The sequence below is a fragment of the Heteronotia binoei genome, chromosome 19 (genome assembly GCF_032191835.1).
Source record: "Heteronotia binoei isolate CCM8104 ecotype False Entrance Well chromosome 19, APGP_CSIRO_Hbin_v1, whole genome shotgun sequence".
NCBI classification, from domain to species: domain Eukaryota; kingdom Metazoa; phylum Chordata; class Lepidosauria; order Squamata; family Gekkonidae; genus Heteronotia; species Heteronotia binoei.
Genome location: NC_083241.1, coordinates 32,381,786 through 32,396,432, shown reverse-complemented (window position 1 = coordinate 32,396,432; position 14,647 = coordinate 32,381,786). Strand labels below are relative to the sequence as shown.

Genomic DNA, 14,647 nt, shown 5'->3' with positions numbered 1-14,647 from the left:
ATCTGGTGAAATCACGCTAGCCTGGGCCATCCAGGTAAGGGCATTATTCTTGTTACAGATTTTAATTAACTTTTACCATTGGCTTTTTTTGTAGAAAAAGTCCAGCGGGAACTCATTTGCATATTAGGCTACACCTCCTGGCATCACGATCATTTCACACAGGGCTTTTTTTGTAGAAGCAGCCCAGCAGGGACTCATTTGCATATTAGGCCACACCCCCGATGCCAAGCCATCCGGAACTGTGATCCCGTGCGTTCCTGCTCAAAAAAAAGCCCTGACTTTTACTGCAACAGGATTTTGCAAAAAAAAAAAAAAGACAACAGTAATTAAACAGGCCTTCAGAGTACAAGCACTAACACGCACTAACACAGAGTGGAGAGAAAAAACAAGATTTATCATATAGCAAAGTTACACACACAAAAAAAACATTTCAAAAAGATTGGACCAGGGGGTCCAATTCAATGAGCCACAGAAGAAGGTGCCCCTATCCTTCATTATTTCCAAATGGAGGGAAGGCATTTTAAAGGTGTGCAGTCACTTTAAATGTGATGGCCAGAACTCCCTTCAGAGTTCTATGATGCTTGACACACCCTTGCTTCTGGCTCCACCCTAAAAGTCTCCTGGCTCCACCCCAAAAGTTAGGGTTGCCAAGTACAATTCAAGAAATATCTGGGGACTTTGGGGGTGGAGCCAGGAGACTTTGGGGGTGGAGCCAGGAGACATTAGGGGTGGAGCCAAGATCAAGGCTGTGACAAGCATAATTGAACTCCAAAGGGAGTTCTGGCCATCACATTTAAAGGGACGGCACACCTTTTCAATGCCTTCCTTCCATAGGAAATAATGAAGGATAGGGGCACCTTCTTTTGGGGCTCATAGAATTGGACCCCCTGGTCCAATCTTTTTGAAACTTGGTGGGTATTTTGGGGAGAGGCGCTAGATGCTATACGGAAAATTTGGTGCCTCTACCCCAAAAAACAGCCCCCCCCAGAGCCCCAGATACCCGTGGATCAATTCTCCATGATTTTCTATGGGAATAAATCTCCATAGGAAATAACAGAGTTCCCAGCAGACATTTCCCTCCCCTCCCCCCGCCTTCTAAGGACCCTGAAGCGGGAGGAGGGCCTCCAAACCGGGGGATCCCCTGCCCCCACCTGGGGATTGGCAACCCTACCCAAAGTCCCCAGATATTTATTGTGTTGGACCTGGCAACCTTACTTCACCCAAAGGCCTGGTGGAACAGCTCCATCTTACAAGCCCTGCAGAACTGTAGTAGCTCTCAGAGGGCCCTGTTCTCAAGTGGGAACATGTTCCACCAGGCCAGGGCCAAGGCCAAAAAAGCCCTGGCCCTGGTTGATGCTAAGTGGACATCTTTCAGTCTGGGAATTCGAGGAAGTAGCCAAGCCCTTAACTTTCTATTCCCCCCCCCCCAAGATGCTGCCCCTTCACAACTCTCCTTACAGACTGCCCAGGAGGATTGTGGTCAGGGAATGTTACCCCATTGCCTCAAATTATTAATGTCAAACTACGTTTCCCAAGGTGCACTGCGGCATGGCCTTTTGAAGTGCATGTGAGAAGGCAGGGAGGTGGGGGAAGGAAAGATTTTCAGTGGGCATCAGCCCTGAGTCCAGCCAGGCCAGTTGCAAAGCAGTGACCAGCTTTGGGTTGGGAGATACCTGCAGATTTGGGGCAGGGGGGGGGGGGTGGGATGGAGCCTGAAGAGAGCAGAGTTTTGAAGCGGGGAGGGATCTCAGCAGAGTCTCTCTCTCTCTCTCTCGGCTTGACTTCGCGAACGAAGATTTAAGAAGGGTGCAGTAGTCCACGTCTGCTGCAGGCTCGCTGGTGGCTGACAAGACCAATGCGGGACAGGCAGGTCCGGCCACAGTGGCTGCAGGGAAAAGTCTGATTTGGGGTTGGTGCTGTAGCAGTGCGATTCTTCCTCAATCTCCTTTTGTCCTCAAGACCAGCTATGCGTGCGTTCTCAAAGGAAGAGACAGCCTGGTGGATGGTGTGCCTCCATGCTTTGCGATCTGAGGCTAGGTCAGACCACTGGTGATGGTTGATGCGACAGGTGCCAAGGGATTTCTTCAAGGAGTCCTTGTACCTCTTCTTTGGTGCCCCTCTATTTCAATGGCCGGTGGAAAGTTCGCCATACAGAGCAATCTTGGGAAGGCGGTGGTTTTCCATCCTAGAAATATGCCCTGCCCAGCGCAGCAGAGTACAAGGCCACAAAGCGGCCATTTTCTCCAGGTGAGCTGATTTCTGTCACCTGCAGATCCACTGTAATCCCAAGAGATCTCCAGCCACTGCCTGGAGGTTGACAACACTATGCAAGAGCAGGGGCACAAAGAAGAAGAAGAAAACTGCAAAATTATACCCCACCCTTCTCTCTGAATCAGAGACTCAGAGCGGCTTAGAATCTCCTATATTTTCTCCCCCCACAACAGACACCCTGTGAGGCGGGTGGGGCTGAGAGAACTCTCACAGGAGCTGCCCTTTCAAGGACAACTCCTACAAGAGCTATGGCTGACCCGAGGCCATTCCAGCAGTTGTAAGTGGAGGAGTGGGGAATCAAACCCGGTTCTCCCAGATAAGATTCTGTGCACTTAACCACTACACCAAACTGGCTCTCAAGCCCAGGCCGCCTGGTATTTATAAGAGAAGGGGGGTGGGGAAGAGAAAATACACAACCAAAAAGATGAAATATGTATTTCTTTAAAGAAACGAAGCCAAAATGAATGCAATAATAATTTGTGCATACCCCTATGGCATACCCCAACATGCGATTTGTTGATACGCTACAGCCTACGGCGCAGGAAACGGAGAGCTCAAAAGCTCTTCCACATTTCACAGCCCCGTGAGATGCTTTTTAACATATGCCTGCCTTCGTTCCAAAAGTCCTGGGACTTGACCGAGGCTGGTACTTTCCATTTGAGCCAGAGTTCTTCCCTTAATTATTCATCCGGGTTTTTTTCCTCCCTCCCCCCCCCCCCTCCCCTCAGCAACAGAAATCGAGAACAGACTGACAGAACAGGCAAGGACAGAAAATTCATGACTCCAGCGTGTACGCCGGGGGGATAAATCTTGCCTCCTCTCCTCTCCCTTCCAGCTACCTTATCAAAAAGTACATCAGAGGGATGCATCGGCTTCCTTCGAACAAGCACAGAATGTGATGAGAAAACGCAGTGGACAATTCCCAGGTAGGGAGAAAGGATGGAAAAGAGGCTGGAGGTGAAGGCCGGCCAGCCACCAGAAGGGGTGGGTGGGAATTAAATGCCTTTGCCTGGTTTTATGGCTTTCAACTGCAGGCTGATGAGCAGAGGTCAGCAGGTGAGACTTTCCACCAGAGAGATGATAAACCAGGGGTGTCAAACATGTAGTTCCAGGGCCGAATCAGGCCCCTGGAGGGCTCTTATCAGGCCCCCAAGCAACCGGCTGTCATCTGCTTCCTTCTCCCTTTCTCTTGCTTCCTTCTGCATCACAGCTTGCTTTGCCAGGCTTACTCAATTGCACAGGAGCTACAGAGCAAAGCCTTTATTTTCTCCATTGGCTGAGGCTCCTCCCTTGGGGAGGAAGGAGTGGGAGGCAGATAGGGTTGCCAAGTCCAATTCAAGAAATATCTGGGGACTTTGGGGGCGGAGCCAGGAGACATTAGGAGCGGAGCCAGGAGCAAGGGTGTGACAAGCATCATTGAACTCCAAGGGAGTTCTGGCCATCACATTTAAAGGGACAACACACCTTTTAAATGCCTTCCTTTCATAGGAAATAATGAAGGATAGGGGCACCTTAATTTGGGGCTCATAGAATTGGACCCCCTGCTCCAATTCTTTTGAAACTTGGGGGGTATTTTGGGGAGAGGCACTGGATGCTATGCTGAAAATTTGGTGCCTCTACTTCAAAAGACAGCCTCTCCAGAGCCCCAGATACCCGTGAATCAATTCTTCACTATTTCCTATGGGAATAAATCTCCATAGGGAATGATAGAGTTCCCAGCAGACATTTCTCTCCCCTCCCCTTTCTGATGACCCTGAAGTGGGGGGAGGGCCTCCAATCCATGGGATCCCCTGTCCCCACGTGGGGATTGGCAACCCTAAAGGCAGAGCTTGCTTTGCCAGGCTCTGCATCACACGGCAGAGCTACTGAGCCAAGCCTCTCTTCTTTAGCTGAGGCTCCTCCCCCTCCTGGTCTCCTGGGGAAGGAAGGAAAGAGTCAGAGCTTCCTTTGCCCAGTTCCCTGGATCCCATGGGAGAAATATAAAGAAAGCACCTTTAAGACCAGTGAGTGCTGACGTTTTAAGCATGTTTTAAGTTTTTTAAAATATATATATTTGCGTTTGTCTATGTTCTTTATAAAACTTATATCTCTGCTACCTAATCTTAAATAGATACACACATGGCCCAGCCCGACATGGCTCGACCCAACCCAGCAGTGGCTCAGGGGTAGAGCATCTGCTTGGTAAGCAGAAGGTCCCAGGTTCAATCCCCGGCATCTCCAACTGAAAAGGGTCCAGGCAAATAGGCGTGAAAAACCTCTGCCTGAGACCCTGGAGAGCCGCTGCCAGTCTGAGTAGATAATACTGGCTTTGATGGACCAAGGGTCTGATGCAGTAGAAGGCAGCTTCATATGTTCAGACATGGCCCGGCCCCTCAAGATTTATGTCAGATCCGGCCCTCATAACAAATGAGTTCAACACTAGACCTGAAATAGCTGCACTTTGGCGTTCAAGGCATAGCGAAGGCGTTCCGTCGCAAAGTTGGCGACCCTGGTAGACTTGCAATGAAAATACCCAGCCCTGGCACATCGAGACTCCCATAGCAGGGCATGTGTCTGGACAGCATCTCTGTGCCTTTTTCGTGAGTGACCTCAAAGAAAGTAGCATTTGTCACGGCCCATGAAGCGTGAGGTTTTGAAATGAGAGAATCTGCTCCTCGTCTGAAAATGTGTTCACCGCAACAGGGATGGCACTTGGAGGAAAAGAAGTGAGAAATCTTGCTTTGTGAGGAACAGGAGGGGAAATGTGCGGGCTCTGATTTGCGAGCGGGGACCCCAAACGTCCTCATTTACAAGCATCGAAACGTTGCCGCGCATGGTCTACACAAGCATTCGCTTGGGGTCGAATATTGTCTCTCCTCGAACCGCTTTGCACCATTCTGTAGCGCTTCAGATTGGATTCCGGTCATAATGGATGTAGCCACAAGAGTTATCAGGGCTGGATTCTCACCGCTCTGCGTTCTTACTAATGCGCAGCCACTCCATGCGGTACCAGCCTTGGCATTTACACAGGGCTTCTTTTTTGCAGCAGGAACTCCTTTGCATATTAGGCCACACACACACCTGATGGAGCCAGTCCTCCAAGAGCTTACAGGACTCTTCTTACAGGGCCTACTGTAAGCTCCAGGATGATTGGCTATATCGGGGAGGGGGGTGGCCTAATAGGCTGCTACAAAAAAAAAGCGCCCTGCATTTACATATGTGCATTATCAGCCCTCAATATGTTGGTCCCAACTAAAAATGTATAGACTAGGTAAGGACTCTGTATCCTTATATATCAGCCGTTTTCCCTAATTATGCTCTCCGGTAACTCACAGAGCCTGGCATCCACGACTGGCCCTAGAATGCCTGGCATCCTAAGCAAGGCTAACTTTTGGCACACACACCCCTGCACTGATAATATCCCCAAGTCATGTGGGGGGTGCCCAATTCAGCGCCCCTAGAAGGCCGGCAGCCTAGACCATCACCTAGCTTGCCTAGGGGCAGAGCCAGCCCTGATGACAACTAGTGTAGCATAGTGGGGGGGGGGGAGGAGGAGGAGAAAATTGATCCTCTGCCCTTCACTCATAAGGACATAAGAGAAGCCATGTTAGATCAGGCCAATGGCCCATCCAGTCCAACACTCTGTGTCACATAAGAACATCAGAGAAGCCATGTTGGATCAGGCCAATGTACCCATCCAGTCCAACACTCTGTGTCACATAAGAACATGAGAAGCCATGTTAGATCAGGCCAATGGTCCATCCAGTCCAACACTCTGTGTCACACAGTGGCAAATTTTTTGTGTGGCTAATAGCCACTGATGGACCTCTGCTCCATATTTTTATCTAAACCCCTCTTGAAGGTGGCTATGCTTGTGGCCGCCACCACCTCCTGTGGCAGTGAATTCCACATGTTAATCACCCTTTGGGTGAAGTACTTCCTTTTATCCGTTTTAACCTGTCTGCTCAGCAATTTCATCGAAGGCCCATGAGTTCTTGTATTGTGAGAAAGGGAGAAAAGTACTTCTTTCTCTACTTTCTCCATCCCATGCATTATCTTGTAAACCTCTATCATGTCACTCCGCAGTCGACGTTTCTCCAAGCTAAAGAGCCCCAAGTGTTTCAACCTTTCTTCATAGGGAAAGTGTTCCAGCCCTTCAGTCATTCTAGTTGCCCTTTTCTGGACTTTCTCCAATGCTATAATATCCTTTTTGAGGTGCGGCGACCAGAACTCATACCAATTCCACATTTAGCACTTGCCTCCCTTCTGTACAGGGCTTCTCACGGCAGCTCCTTTTCCCAGCTTCTGCACTGGCATCTCTGGAGCGGGGCTGTGCGTTCCCTGCTTTCTCCCTGCCCCACGCAAACTCAAGAGTCTAATGCGGAATCAGTGGCCGAGTCTCAGAGCAGCTTACAGTCTCCTTTCCCTCCCCACAAGAAAATACCCTGCAAGTGGGGCTGAGAGAGCTCTTTCAGGAACTGCTCTTGAGCAGAACAGCTCTGAGAGCACTTGTGACTGACCCAAGATCACCCAAGCTGGCTGCACGTGGAGGAGTGGGGAATCAAATCTGGTTCTCCCCGATTAGAGTCCGTGCACTGAACCGTTACACCAACTGGCTCACAAACTGGTTAAAGCACTGAGTTCCTCTCAGGAAGGCCTAGCATGGGTCTGTGCTTAGGATACGCAAATCACGGGGTGATGTCAGCCCAGTCATCCTCCCTGAGCCAAGCAGATGCTCTGTCACTCAGCTGTTCCCCCCAAATACACATCAAGCTGCATTGTACCCAGTCAGGCCCTCAGTCTCTAGTCAGACTGGCAGCAATTCTCCAGGAGGTCTCAGTCTGAAGTCTTTCCCATCACCTACTGCCTAGTCCAGGGATGGCCAAACTTGCTTAACGTAAGAGCTGCAGAGAATCAATGTCAGATATTTGAGAGCCGCAAGACATGAACATCAGATGTTTGAGGGAGGGGGGGGGAGGAAAATAAATGGGGAGGGAGGGGAGATAGAAAGCAACTTTAATTTTAAATGCATTCTCCAAGCCGCTGACTGGCTTGGCTTAGAGAAGCGATTTAGAGAAATGCCTTCTCCAAACTGGCTGACAGAACAGTGGGGGCTTCAAGAGCCACACAATATTGTGAAAGAGCCACATGTGGCTCCCGACTCCCGAGCCACAGTTTGGCCTCCCCTGGCCTCGTCCTTTCAACTGGCAAAGCCAGGGATTGAACCTGGGACCTTTTGCATGCGAAACAAATGCTCTCCCCGCGAGCCATGGCCCCTTCCCTAATCTCCCAGTGATCTTCCTTGGAGGCAATATCCAGCAGCCTCGCTCCGACATATCCTCCTTGAATGCTCAATCCCAGCCCCGAGGCATATAGCCAGCCACGGCCAGAATGCATTACAAGTCAAGAAGGCTCCCGCTGTTCAAATATTCCTCAATAAAACAATCTGCAAAGCGAAAACCCTTTTTTTTGGCCAACTCTATTTGCACACCGTTTTCAAAGAGTACACTGAGGCGCTTGACACAATTTCTGGACAATGTGTGGACAGAAATTTCTGTGGCAGAAAATTAGAACAACACGGTGGTGATCGCCCATGAAGAGGAACCAAAAAGGGACCGGGGGGGGCGGGGAGGGGAGGCAGCAGAACTCTCCGGGTCCAGGCTTTGGCTGACAACTGTGCTCTTGCAGGCACTGAGTCGATTCGCACGCCGATGTAAGGTTGCCAATCCCCAGGTGGGGGCAGAGTATCCCCTGGTTTGGAGGTCCTCCCCCCACTTCAGGGTCATCAGGAAGCGGGTGGGGGGGAGAGAAAATGTCTGCTGGCTACTCCGTTATACCCTATGGAGACCTATTCCCATAGGTTATGATGGAGAATTGATCCACGGATATCTGGGATGCTAGAGGGGCTGTTTTATGAGCTAGAGGCACCAAATTTGGAGCATAGCATCCAAGCCCTCTTCTCAAAAGTCCCTCCAAGTTTTAAAAATATTGGACTGCGGGGTCTAATTCTATGAGCCCCAAAAGAAGGTGCCCCTATCCATTATTTCCTATGGAAGGAAGGCATGCGGTCCCTTTAAATATGATGGCCACAATTCCCTTTGGATTTAAAAGGTGTGCGGTCCCTTTAAATATGATGGCCACAACTCCATTTGGAGTTCAATGATGCTTGTCACACCCTTGCTCCTGGCTCCACCCCCAGTGTCTCCTGGCTGCACCCCAAAGTCCCCAGATATTTTTTGAATTGGACTTGGCAACCCTATGCCAATGCTACCATCCAAGACCCTTGAGATCCCCCTTACCCACATGCTTAGAGCTAAGCTATACATTAAGTCAGGGGGTCCGCAATGTGGAACTGCCAACACCTTTTCTGGTGCCCACCAACTGATTTTTAAAAATGGGTGGGGCCAAATGCAGCAGGGTTTCTTATTGGTTGTGCAGATGAAAAGGCAGCCTATAAAACAGAGCTTCTACCTGTAATGTTGAGGAGTTACTATTAAAGTGCTATATAATTTCACTCCCTGACATTTTGTAGACAGCCCCACCTTGGGTGGCAGCCATTTTGTGGCTGGGTCTGCCTGCTACGGCAGCCATTTTTTGTGTCGTCGCGCCCCCTGCCCATGTTCCCTCTAAACTGTGGAGTCTTGGGAGCAAAAATTCTACTTGGTGAGCTACTGGCATTAAAGTTGTGAGCGACTGCATCAATTAATGTCCTCGGGGGCCAGGGCTCGGTGGTGGACCATCTTCTTGGCATGCAGAAAGTCCCTGGTTCAACCCCCAGCCTCTCCAGTTAAAAAGATCATGTGATGGGAAAAACATCCACCCGAGAACCTGAACAGCGGCTTCCAGTCCAAGTAGACAATACTAACTCGGATAGACCAAGCATTCGGCTCAGTGTGCAGCAGCCTCCTGTGCTCACAAGCGCTCCTGAACTCCGGATTCGCTCCCAGCTCAGGTGGCAGCTATCGAGTGGCATCATTCTTTGTTCAAGCCCCTGGAGAACCCCTGCCATTCAGAGCAAGCCACTCTGAGGTACTCAGATCATCGCTCCTCCCAGGCCTCAGATTCAGCAGGAGGCAGGGGCTCACAGGAGCACAGCTCCTGAACCTTTCTGAGGGTTCTCCCTCTTCTTTCCCACCTACCTTGTCCATTGAATAGTAGATGCAGCTGCATAACATTCCCTGGATTAGGAGAGCGGGCAGCCAGGCAGCCACCAGGGGCTTTGCCATACTCCCAGCAGCCCTCTTTAACCCCTGGGGAAGCCTGCGCTACCCTTTCTCCACTTCTTGTAATTCTGGGCAGAGGGTGGCTTGCTGGCCTTTTGACTGCGGGGTGGGGGGGTGGCCAAAGAGAGTCCCAGGTGAGCGAGGCCTGCTTGGGCTGGCTGGATCTCTAGCCAGCCTAAGCAGGCCTCACTCGCCTGGGGCTCTCCTTTCTTGTATTGGATTGCTTTTGGCTGGGGAGATCCCTGGGCTTCCTCCCAAAAAGTGGGAGTTGCCACTCCCTTGACTGTATTTACCCCAGGTTTATGGAAGCTTTCCTTACGCTGATCGTAACGGTTAATAAACACCCTCGCTGCCTCCCAGATTTATTGGAGAGGATGAAACCGAAGCTCAGGCCCGTTGTAAATTTGTTCTTAATAGAAACATGGAGAAAGGATGCCAGCAGAACGATTATCCTTGTGCTTTCGTTCATCCCTACCCACTGGGCAGGGGTCAGACGTAAATCAAGCCTTGAGGACTTTCTTTCCAACTCTCCCCGCCAAATTCCTTCTCTATTCCAAGGTGAACAGAGAAAAAGAGAGAGAGAGCTTGACTCAGGGGGTTTCTGAGCAGAAAAGAGAGTGCATTTTGGTTGCAGAAAGTACTAGGGTTGCCAAATCTAATTCAAGAAATATCTGGGGACTTTGGGGGTGGAGCCAGGAGACATTGGGGGCGGAGCCAGGAGCAAGGGTGTGACAAGCAGAATTGAACTCCAAGGGAGTTCTGGCCATCACATTTAAAGGGACAGCACACCTTTTAAAATGCCTTCCTTCCATAGAAAATAATGAAAGATAGGGGCACTTTCTTTTGGGGTTTGTAGAATTGGACCCCCTGGTCCAATCCTTTTGAAACTTGGGGGGTATTTTGGGGAGAGGCACTAGATGCTATACTGAAAATTTGGCACCTCTACCTCAAAAAACAGCCACCCCAGAGCCCCCGATACCCGCAGATCAATTCCCCATCATTCCCTATGGGAATTGTTCATGGAGGTGCATAATGGCTGTGGGGGTGGGGCTTCCCCTGCCGGCCAGCTGGCTGGGGGAGGGGGGAAGCCTGTAAAACCGCTGGGACCTGGGGATTGGGAAGCCTAGAAAGTACGTAGGATGCTTCAGAGCACCCAGGAGGCATGAATGCCTGCAAAGGCACCACAACTTGCATAGCTGGACGTCTGCCAAGACCCACTGCCCGGCCGAGGGCTTTTTCCCGATCATAGTCAGCCTATTTAGTCCCCAGCAATGGGAGTTTGTTCTTCTTCCTGCAGATATTCTGCTTGGAGGTGTATTTGCTGGATGTGATTGGACACGGCTTCTTCTGCGCCTCTCAGCACCATCCACTTAAAGGAGCACCAGTGAGGCATTTCATTTATTTATTTTATTGTTTTAGATTTCTATCCTGCCCTTCCCCAAAACGGGCTCAGGGTGAGTCACCTCAATAACGTTTACGTAAATATAAAGCAACTTACTGAAACAGCCAAAAGCAAAATCTAAAATTTACAGAAGCAAAATTCCAACAACAGCCAGGGCCAGGGTCGGCTCGCCCTTGGGCAAACTAGGCGGTTGCCTACGGTTAGGGTTGCCAAGTCCAATCCAAGAAATATCTGGGGACTTTGGGAGTGGAGCCAGGAGACTTTGGGGGTGGAGCCAGGAGACGTTGGGGTGGAGCCAGGAGCAAGGGTGTGACAAGCATCACTGAACTCCAAAGGGAGTTCTGGCCATTACATTTAAAGGGACTGCACATCTTTTAAATGCCTTCCTTCCATAGGAAGTAATGAAGGACAGGAGCACCTTCTTTGGGGGCTCATAGAATTGGACCCTGTACTCCAATCTTTTTGAAACTTAGGGAGCATTTTGGGGAGAGCCACTGGATACTATACTGAAAATTTGGTGCCTCTACCTCAAAATACAGGGCCCCCAGAGCCCCAGATACCATTATTTTCTATGGGAATAAGTCTCCTTAGGGAATCATGAGTACCCAGCAGACATTTCCCTCCCCTCCCCCCGCTTTCTGATGACCCTGAAGCGGGGGGAGGGCCTCCAAACCGGGGGATCCCCTGCCCCCACCTGGGGATTGGCAACCCTACCTACGGTGCCAAGAGGGGGGCTCTGAATTGGGCTCCCCCCTCCAAGACAGCCACCTAAATTTGCCAGCTGCCTCTCCCCCACCACCGCCAGCCCTCTCCCTTCCGACATGCTCCCACCCTGCCCTGCCCGAAGCTTGCTACGACGACGCTCAGCCCTACCGGCTTCAAGGTGAGCTTCAGGCAGGGGAGGAGTGGAGCACAACAAGCTTCAGGGGGGAAGCCAGCGGAGTGCAGTGAGCTTCGGGGGGCAAGCGGAGCGCATGGGAGGGTAGGCAGGGACACTGCTTGGGCCAAGTAAAAAAATCTCAGTCTCAGCTGGCACAAATAACCACAATGAAAGACAATACCTGCTCCACAGACTCACAGCAGGGCCTGCGTGAGGCAAGGAGGCCATGTTGGTGTTTAATGATGTCCGCCACCTCAACTAAAGGCCTGGCAGAACAGCTCTGTTTTACAGGCCCTGCGGAATTGCAGCAGGCTCTGCAGGGCCCAGATCTCTAATGGGAGCTGGTTCCACCAGGTAGGGGCCAGCATGGAAAAGGCCCTAGCCCTAGTTGAGGCTAAGCGGATATCCTTTGAGCCAGGGACAACCAGAAGATGTTCCTCAGCAGAGCACAGAGCTCTCTGGGGGGGGGGGGTTATGGGGTGAAGCGGACCCTAAGATTTTCACTCTCTTTTGTTTTTGTACATATGCAGAAGTTCTTGATTGCTTAGTGGGAGGAGGTGCCTGGAAGGCGCTGTGGAGAAGCAATGTGGTGTAATAGTTAGAGTGGAATCCGGGAGAGCCAAATTTAAATCCCTATTCTGCAATAGAAGCTCACTGGGTGACCCTGGTCCAGTCTCCATCAGGAAGTCAACCAGCGGTGACAGAACTCCAGAAGGCCTCCCACTTTTGCCCCCAAGAACCAAGAATACTGAGCATCACTGATCCAGCTATGAGAACATAAGAGAAGCCATGTTAAATCAAGCCAATGGCCTATCCAGGCCTACACTCTGTGTTACACAGTGGCCCAAACCCAGGTGCCATCAGAGGCCAGGACACTAAAAGCCCTCCCAGTGCTGCCCTCCAAGCACCCAGAAGACAGAGCATCACTGCCCCAGACAGACTGTTCCATCTATACCTTGTGGCTAATAGACACTGATGAACCTCTGCTCCATATGTTTATCCAATCCCTTCTTGAAGCTGTCTGTGCTTGTAGCCTTCAACCTTCCGCACAAGGTTGTTGTGAGGATAAAATGGGGAAGGAGAACCATGTATACCATTCTGAGGTCCTAGGTGGAACAAACATGGGCTAGATCTTCTCAAGGTCTGGAGGAGACCTTCTAAATAATCTACATCCAGCATCTTGAGTTCCACTGGTGGGATAAAGACCTCATTGATAAGCAATAATATAATAGCTACATTTTAGCTTAAGGCAGATCTGTCTGTCTAAAGAGCTTGGTCAGCAGAAGAAAACAACTCTGAACCCATGAAATTGCCTTGGTCTATCAAGGGTCAGTATTATATGTTGTCAAAGGCTTTCAAAGCCCAAGTCCATTGGTTGTTGTAGATTTTCTGGACTGTGTGGTCGTGGTTTTGGCATTGTGAGACCTGACATTTCGCCAGCAACTGTGACTGGCATCCTCAGCAATGTTCCCTTTAAGCTGAGTTAATGTGGGTTATACCTCTGCCCCTGCTAGAATTCTATCCCTGGACCCTGTACTAAGAGCCCTGTAAGCTCTTGGAGGGTTGGCTCCATCAGGGGTGTGTGGCCTAATATTCAGTGGAGCCCCTGCTAGAATTCTATCTCTGGACCCTGTACTAAGAGCCAGCTCAGTTTCTTAGCCTCCAGTTCACATTTTTGTCTCAGCTCAGGAAAAATGGCCCTAGAGCAAACTAATTTACGCAGTAGCTCACAACTTTAATGCCAGTAGCTCACAAAGTAGAACTTTCGCTCACAAGACTCCACAGCTTAGAGGGAACGCTGATCCTCAGAGGTATAACCCAGAAAACTGGAGTTCTCTCTGGGTCAAATTGAGAAGAAGTTGATAGGCAGGTAAGCCCAGAAAGCTCCCACAAGGGAGGGAGGTGGCTCAGTGGTAGAGCATCTGCTTGATAAGCAGAAGGTCCCAGGTTCAATCCCTGGCATCTCCAAAAAAGGGTCCACGCAAATAGGTGTGAAAAACCTCAGCTTGAGACCCTGAAGAGCCGCTGCCAGTCTGAGAAGACAATACTGACTTTGATGGACCAAGGGTCTGATTCAGTATAAGGCAGCTTCATATGTGGATATGTGTGGAAGATAATGACTCAGCCCTACTCCACCTGCCTGAGCAGATAAAAATTACCTGCCTACCAACTTCTCAATTTGACCCAGAGAGAACTCCAGTTTTTTGGGTTACACCTCTAAGGATGCCAGTCACAGTTGCTGGTGAAACGTCAGGTCTCACAATGTCAAGACCACAGCCACACAGCCTGGAAAATCCACAACAAGCAAAGGGTCAGTATTGTTTGCTCAGACTGACAGCTGCTCTCCAGGATCTCAAGTGAAGAAGATCATTCATATCACTTCATCCTTTTAATCAGAGAATGCCAGGGACTCAGCATGGGACCTTCTGATTGCAAAGCAGATGTTCTACCACCCAGCCAGGGTCTCCAGCAGAGATCTTTCACATCCCCCATGACTTGATGCTTTCAACTGGAGATCTCTGGGATTGAACCTGGGACCATCAGCATGCCAAGCCGACGCTCTGCCACTGAGCCACAGTCCCTCCCTAAAGTTTTAGCCTAGGTACAAGCATGCCACTGAATGCAAACTTCAGTGTTTTGGATTCCATTGCAGCAAAAGCCTCAGGCAAGCCATAAACAGGAGCATTAAAGAGACTTTTGGAGTGCAGTGTAAAATACTTCTTTATTAACTCACTGTCCTGGCAGATTCATGCTGGGACTGAATACAGAAAGGGCCCCGGAAGCGATAGCGACAGCAGCTCCCGTCAAGGGCCTCACTCCATTTCTCTGTTCATAATTCCAGCGTGGTCTCCTGCAGCTTTGTTGCTGGTTTTTCACAGGCAATCAAAGTTT

The 14,647-nt window shown here is 50.2% G+C and overlaps 1 non-coding gene across 1 annotated transcript; it reads left to right on the top strand.

Moving 5' to 3' along the window:
- Positions 1 to 13,653: 13,653 nt before the first annotated feature.
- TRNAI-GAU (transfer RNA isoleucine (anticodon GAU)) lies at positions 13,654 to 13,723 on the top strand. The gene has a single exon. It is a non-coding gene; the product is annotated as a tRNA-Ile (tRNA).
- Positions 13,724 to 14,647: the final 924 nt, after the last annotated feature.